Genomic DNA, 6,982 nt, shown 5'->3' with positions numbered 1-6,982 from the left:
TTGCTTATTGTGAATATTCTTTGCCCTGAATGTTGTGTTGAGGAATTGAACAATGGAGAGAACAATGGATTGGAGCCACATCTGCAGCCAAGTCAAAAGGTAACTCCCTGCCTGGACATAATTTTACATACCTTACAACTGTGCTCAAAGCCCTGGAGTGATATCCACCAACATGGACAGAGATAAAAAAAATCACTTCCATCAAGTATGAAGAGTAAGGGAGTTTTGCACTGATCTACAGAAAAGCTTGCTACTAAAAGGTCTAAAACACTTTAAACACTGTTTATTCTTAGCCAAAAAGTTAGTAAGGCTACTGGCATGCTAAGGAGGGGTACAAATTCACTAATACTTCCACAAACTAAGAAATATGTGCCTTATTCATTGTTTTTAGGATCTCTCACATCTAAACTACCTCAATTTTATCCCCAAAGGAAATATTTCCCTGCCCTTCATTCATATAAATATTACCTTGGGCAATTTCTATCAACACTTGCTGGGGTTTAGTTATGTCAGTTTTCAGAACTGCCTGGAGAATAGTCTGAAAATTTTTTCAGATGAGGTCCCCTGTCCCCTCTCCAACTTTTTTAAATGTCTGGATGAGGTCTACCTTTTCCCCCTTTCCCCCCTTTTTCCTCCAGGGGAGATTGAAACTATAGGGGCTGGTCCCCAGAGTTTGGAATAACTTTTGTGATGTCTGGGATAGCAAATCAATTAAGGAATTCTTATAGGATTGCCTTGCTGCAGTGAGGGCTCAATGAAGAAGAAATAATATATTTATAGTGAATCCAATTGTCAACATTTTACAATTTTTCTACATGTTTAGCTGCATGTGAATGGAAGTGAAGAGGGTGGATGGAGGATGTAATCCACGGTTGGGATTTGGCAAGGCATAATTGGAAATGGGATCAAGAAGCAAAGGATTCAAGGACAGAGAATAGTACAGAGTTGAATTGGAATAGCAAGAGGTATAAAGAATATGGTATAGCCAGTGCAGGGATGATGGCATGAAAAATAACTGAAGTGTAGAGAGAATGGAAGTTACCATGCAGACGAGTAACAGGATTAGAATTGTTACTATACCCTAAGGAATTTTGGAATGATAAAATATTATGATTAGCTAAAATATTTTTAAAATCATGAACATAGAATTGAAATATTTGAGATGGCAATATCAAAGGTATGACCAATTCTATGTACAGCTGAGACAGTTGTTCCCCAACGTTTTTGGTCTACCGCCCCCTTTCTAGAAAAAAATTTTACTTAGCACCTCTGAAAATTATTTTTTTTAATTTTAATAGCAACTAATAGGAAAGATAAATGAACCTGTGGCTATCACGGCCTCCCTGGATCGCTGAAGCACCCACTAGGGGATGGTGGCGCCCACTTTGGGAATCACTGGAATAGAGCAATTGATCAAAAGAACTGAGTAGAATGGAGAACTGAGATGTTAGAGCACATGAGGAAGCAACAATACATCTGGTGAAATCCACTTGTTTAAAGGTGGCAGTTGGGGTGGAGAAATAGACTGTGAGTCGGTTACTACAATTTATAAACCCATTGAGAAGGGAAAGAGAATAACAATAAGGGTCAAAAGATAATGGCCACCTGAATATGGATTGGGTGATTTTTCATATAATCTTATTTTTCTATTCTATACTGTACGTGGAAATATACATTTTTTTGTATTTGTTCAATTCAGAAATTTTAAAAATGAGAGAAAAAATCAATGGACATTTCTTCACAGCAAAGGAAGTACATTTGACTTATGATATACTTCTAGACTGATAAAAGCTGTGATTGCCCTGACTTCTGGACCTACTTCCACATCTCTATACTTATTCATTTGTTACCTTTATGCCTTTTTGGAGATGGCTCTACATGTCTGAAAAAAACATTCACTTTTCAACTCTACCTAGTGGAATCTTGAATTTTCTCGAAAGCATTTATATATCACAGATGCCACCCCCTAGGTAAGATTCTTACTTTTACCTGCACTTGTTTCTCTAAGGCTCCTTTTCTTCTAATATTACTGTATCTTACTCTGTGCCTTATCTGAACTTATTTATCTGTACATATAGCATTTCTCTAATAGGATGGAAGGACTTTGAGGACAGGGACCATTTTATTTGTTTCTTTGTATATTCTGTCCGTAATTCAGTCCCTCATGTATAGTAGGCATTTTTAATGCTTGTCAAGTTTGATTTTTGTTGGTTTGTCAATATGCTTTTTTCCAAATAGAAATAGTATGGCATAACATAAAGTACCCAGTGCCAGGAGAATTAGATTCTCTTCTCAATTCCATTCCTAATTAGCTTTGGAACTCAAACTACTTTTCTGGGTCTCAGTTAACCATATCTATCAAATGATAGGTTCCTTCCAACTTATACATGTCATTATCCCATGAACTCAACTCTTCTCTCCCAAATCCTTCTCTCTCTCTCTCTCTCTCTCTCTCTCTCTCTCTGTGTGTGTGTGTGTGTGTGTGTGTGTGTGTTTAGAGACAGATTATATCACTGTATTCTTGGCTTTTAATACTAACTTTTTAAATACTAACTGGTTAAACATTTTTGAAAAATTTCTTCTACTCTCTGCATCTTCACTTCCAAAGGATGTGATGGCAAGTAATGTTGTAGAAAGTGTTAAAAAATGGAAGATAAAGAGGTTATGGCCTTCATGATATGACCCTTTGTCTGACATGATGAATCTGTCCAGAATAGGGACATCATAGAATAAATCTGAGAGGTCTGGATTACAGTCTAGAGAGGATGAAGACCAGAAGCAATTTTTTCAGAAGTCTGCATAAGGTTTTTAATCTCTTATTAAATTTAAGGTCATATTTGAACCCAGGACCTCGCATCTTCAGGACTTGCTTTCTATCCTCTGAGTCACCTAGCTTCCTCCTTTCATTATCCCTTAGCAGCACACGAGTAGAAGTGAAGCCTCCTAACTGAACTTTCTGATTCTACTAGTTCTTGTCTTCAATCCAACCTAGTATTGTTCTCAGAGTACTTGTGCTAACTCAAGACTCTGATCATGTCTCTCTCATTCACTTACTTAAAACCTTAAACGAGTCACTAATTTTTATCAATTAATAAACCCCAAAAATAAGCCTTTTAAAGTACCCATCATTTGCCAGGTATTATTGTGCTAGACCCTGAGGAAACTATACAAAAATTAAACATATTCTATTAGGGATGGGTTGGGAGAAGATAATATGTACCTAAATAGATATGTAAGAAATAAATGCAAAGTATATTTTTGGGAGAAAATATCAGCACCTGGGAGTATCAGGAAAGACTTAAAATAGAAAGTGGCACTTGAGCAGAGTTTGAAAAGAAACAAGGGATTATAAAAAGTAGAGATGAGATGGGAGTATACAGCAGATATGAGAGAAATCAGATGCACACTATGGGCCAGTCAGTGCAAATGCAAGGTTTCCTAAATTAAGACCAAGCTCTCTAGTCTAGTATTCGAGACTCTCCATAATTTGACCTTAACTAGGATTTCAAGACAATAGGATTTGAGAAAGTGGAATGGGAGCTCAAAGCTCAAGTCCAACCCTTTCAAAGAACAAAATGGGAAACTGAGGTCAAGAAGAGTAGAGGAAATCTAGGATTATGGAAAGTCAGTATAATTGGAAGTGACATTCTCTTGAGCATCTCATCCACTGAGAAAAGATGTAGATTAGTGAAGAGGTCTGAATTTTAAGTCAAGAAAGCCCTGAAGTCCATTTCCCAATCCCACCAATTCTACATTTGTGTTATGCCTTCTTGGGGCTTATTGAATTAAATTGAATGTGTTGTAGACATCTTAAATGTAACATATCCCACTGAAATCAGTATACGCTTTGCCACTTCCATTACAAATCCACCCCTCTTGACAATCTCCCTAATTTTGTCAAGGGCACTACCATCCTTACCCAGATTCATAACCTATATATTATATTTTACTTTTTACTTCAGTAACCTCATATATTTTATTAGTTACTAAACCTTCTCATTATTTACCTCCATAATATTACTCATGTCTCTCCCCTTTCCTTCACTCAAATGGCCACTATTCTAGTTCAGGCTGCTCCCACTTCTCACTTTGACTCTTTTAATTGCCTCCAAATTGGTCTCCCCATGGCAAATCTCTCCCACTCCAATTCATCTTTTCCAATTCTATCAAAGTGATTTCTCTAAGTGCAAATCTGAATGCATCCCTCCTGTCCTCAATAAATGCAAAGAGCTCCCTATTCCCTTTAGAATTAAATAGAAACACCTTCACTTAGCATTTAAAACCCTCCAAATTTGGTTCCAGTTGTGCTTTCTAGCCTTATTATACTCCATTTCCCTTCACATCAACAATGGTTCAGCAAAACTAGGCATTTTCAGGTCCTCAGATACACTTTCTCTTCCATCTTCATGCCTTTGCCCTGGCTGACCCATAGTATATTCTGTTCACATCTGCCTCTCAGAATCTCTAGTTTATTTTTTCTTCTAGTAATATTTTATTGTATTTTTCCACAATTACATATAGAAATAATTTTTGACATTTGTTTTCTGATATTTTGCAATCCAAATTTTCTCTCTTCCTCCCTTCCCTCTCTCCTTCTTAAGAGAACAAATAATCTGATATAAGTCATACATACAGGTGCTATCATGAAAATATATATTTCTATATTCATCATATTGTGAAAGAAGACATGTATGTTGTATATGCAACAGCACATATGAGAAAAAAACTCATGAAGAAAATAAGATAAAAAATGGTATGCTTTAATCTGCATTCAAACTCCATTAGTTCCTTCTGTGGTGATGGATAGCATTTTTCATCATGAGTTCTTTGAAGTTGTATTGGATCTGGGTGACCCTAGGCAAGTCACTTACCCCTGTTTGCCTCAGTTTCATCAACTATAAAACTGGGATAATAGCATCTACATTGTGAATCTCAACTGAGACAATATATTGTAAAGTCCTTAGCACAGTGCCTGACACATAATAAGTGCTATGTAAATATTTATTCTCTCCTCAATTCCCCTCCATCTTTCTCAGGGTCCTCAAGCTATTCTCTGTCTACCTTGAGATCTCGTAAGGCATGTATTTGCACTGCTCACATGAAAAAAAAAAATCCCCTCATTTTCCATCACCTTATCTGATGTTTTCTAGGGACACTATTAGATAACAAACTGTATATTCTAATTAACTTTGGTATGAATGGCTAAAAACAACAATTTTTTCCTAGACAAAATTAGCAGCATCTTAATAATGACTTTATTTATGGAAGGTAGTTAGTACTCTGGGAAGTCAGACACCCAAAGAACATTCTAAGGGACAGAGATGTTTGCATTTGTTCTGGAGAATGGGTAGAAAGGGTCTTCCAGTCCCCAAATCATTCATTCATATACTTATTCACTCATTCAATAAGTATTCATTAAGTTCTTGGTATATGTAAGACATTAAGAATAGAAAGAAAAAGGAAATATTTCCTGTATGCAATGAGTTTGCCTTCTTCTGGGGGGCTGCAGGCTCTGCTTATAGTTAGCCCTGGGACAGCTGGTATTCATTCTTAAGATGCTATCTGCCATGGGAAGTATGTGATGAGGAAGACCACAGAACAGTTGAATACATCCTCTAAAAAGGATGGTCGATAAATACTTATTGATATTGAGACTGACAAGAAAGTGAATTCTAGTCCCCATGCTGGGATTATGAAAAGCCAGGAAAGGATCTAAAGTGCCAAACTACATTTCTTTGAGACTTTCCAAGGGAAATTTGACTCTCACAATCTGTACTGTAATTCCATAGGGTCCCAGGGCTTACTGAGGGATAACAGAAGAAGCTCTTCTCACCCCTCTCTTCTTGGGGCTATAATTCCTTTTCATGTCTCTTCTATTGTTTCCATCTTTCAAGTCCCAAGGGAATAGCAGGACACTACTCAATACATACCAGGGGCTTTCTATCACCCCTATAATAAAATGTAAACTACTTTGTTTAGCTTTGCAAGCTCTTTTAACCTGGCCCTTGCCTGTCTTTCTATTAATTTATTTGTTTTAAATTTAATTTTAAAAATTAAGTTACAAATTCTATCCTTCTCTCCCATTTCTGCATCCCTTCAGAAGACAAACAATATATCATTTATCCATGTGAAAGCATGCAAAACACATATCCATATAAGCCATGTTACAAAAAAATTAAAAAAAGACAAAGTAAAAAAAATTAAGCCTTAATTCACACCCAAAGTTAATCAGTTCTATCTCTGGAGGTGGTTAGCATTTTTCTTCGGTCCCTTATAATTTTCTTGGCACACATTGACACATCTTCATCAGGGTAGCCAAGCCTTTCACAGTCAATCATCTTTACAATAATTGCTATTATTGGGCACAATGTTCTCTTAGTTTTACTCATTTTACTTTGCATCAGTTCATACTCCTTCCCAGGTTTTTCTGAAATGATCCTCCTTATTGTTTCCTTGTAGCACAATAGTATTTCATAACAATCAAATCCTACAATTTGTTCAGTCATCCCCCAAATCATTGGCAACCTCTTAATTTTCAGCCAACTGTTCTAACCAAAATGTACATTATTTCTCCTTCCACACTCTGCAATTGACCCAAATGAGCTTTCTCTTTTTTCCTCACATGAGACACTTTCAGTCAACTCTCTTTGCCTTTGTGCTAGCTATCCCCCATGTCTCCCTCCTCATCTTCTCATGTTCTTTCAAGATTCATTTGAAGTGCCATCTTCTATGTGGAACTTTTCGATCTACTCATCTCTAGCCTTCTCTCTCTCAAACTAGTGACATCTTGCACCATTATTCCAAACTAGACTCTCAGAATTACTTTGAATTTATTCTGCATATATTCACTCATGACTTTCTTTCCCACATTAGAATGCAAACTCTTTATGAGTAGGAATTGATTCACTAATGGTCACCCCAGTTTTTGGCACATAGTAGAGGCTTAAATGCTTGTTAATTTAAGAAGTTTGCTCTATTACTT

Source organism: Gracilinanus agilis, chromosome 4, assembly GCF_016433145.1.
Source record: "Gracilinanus agilis isolate LMUSP501 chromosome 4, AgileGrace, whole genome shotgun sequence".
Lineage (NCBI taxonomy): Eukaryota > Metazoa > Chordata > Mammalia > Didelphimorphia > Didelphidae > Gracilinanus > Gracilinanus agilis.
Note: the sequence above shows the minus strand (reverse complement) of the source record.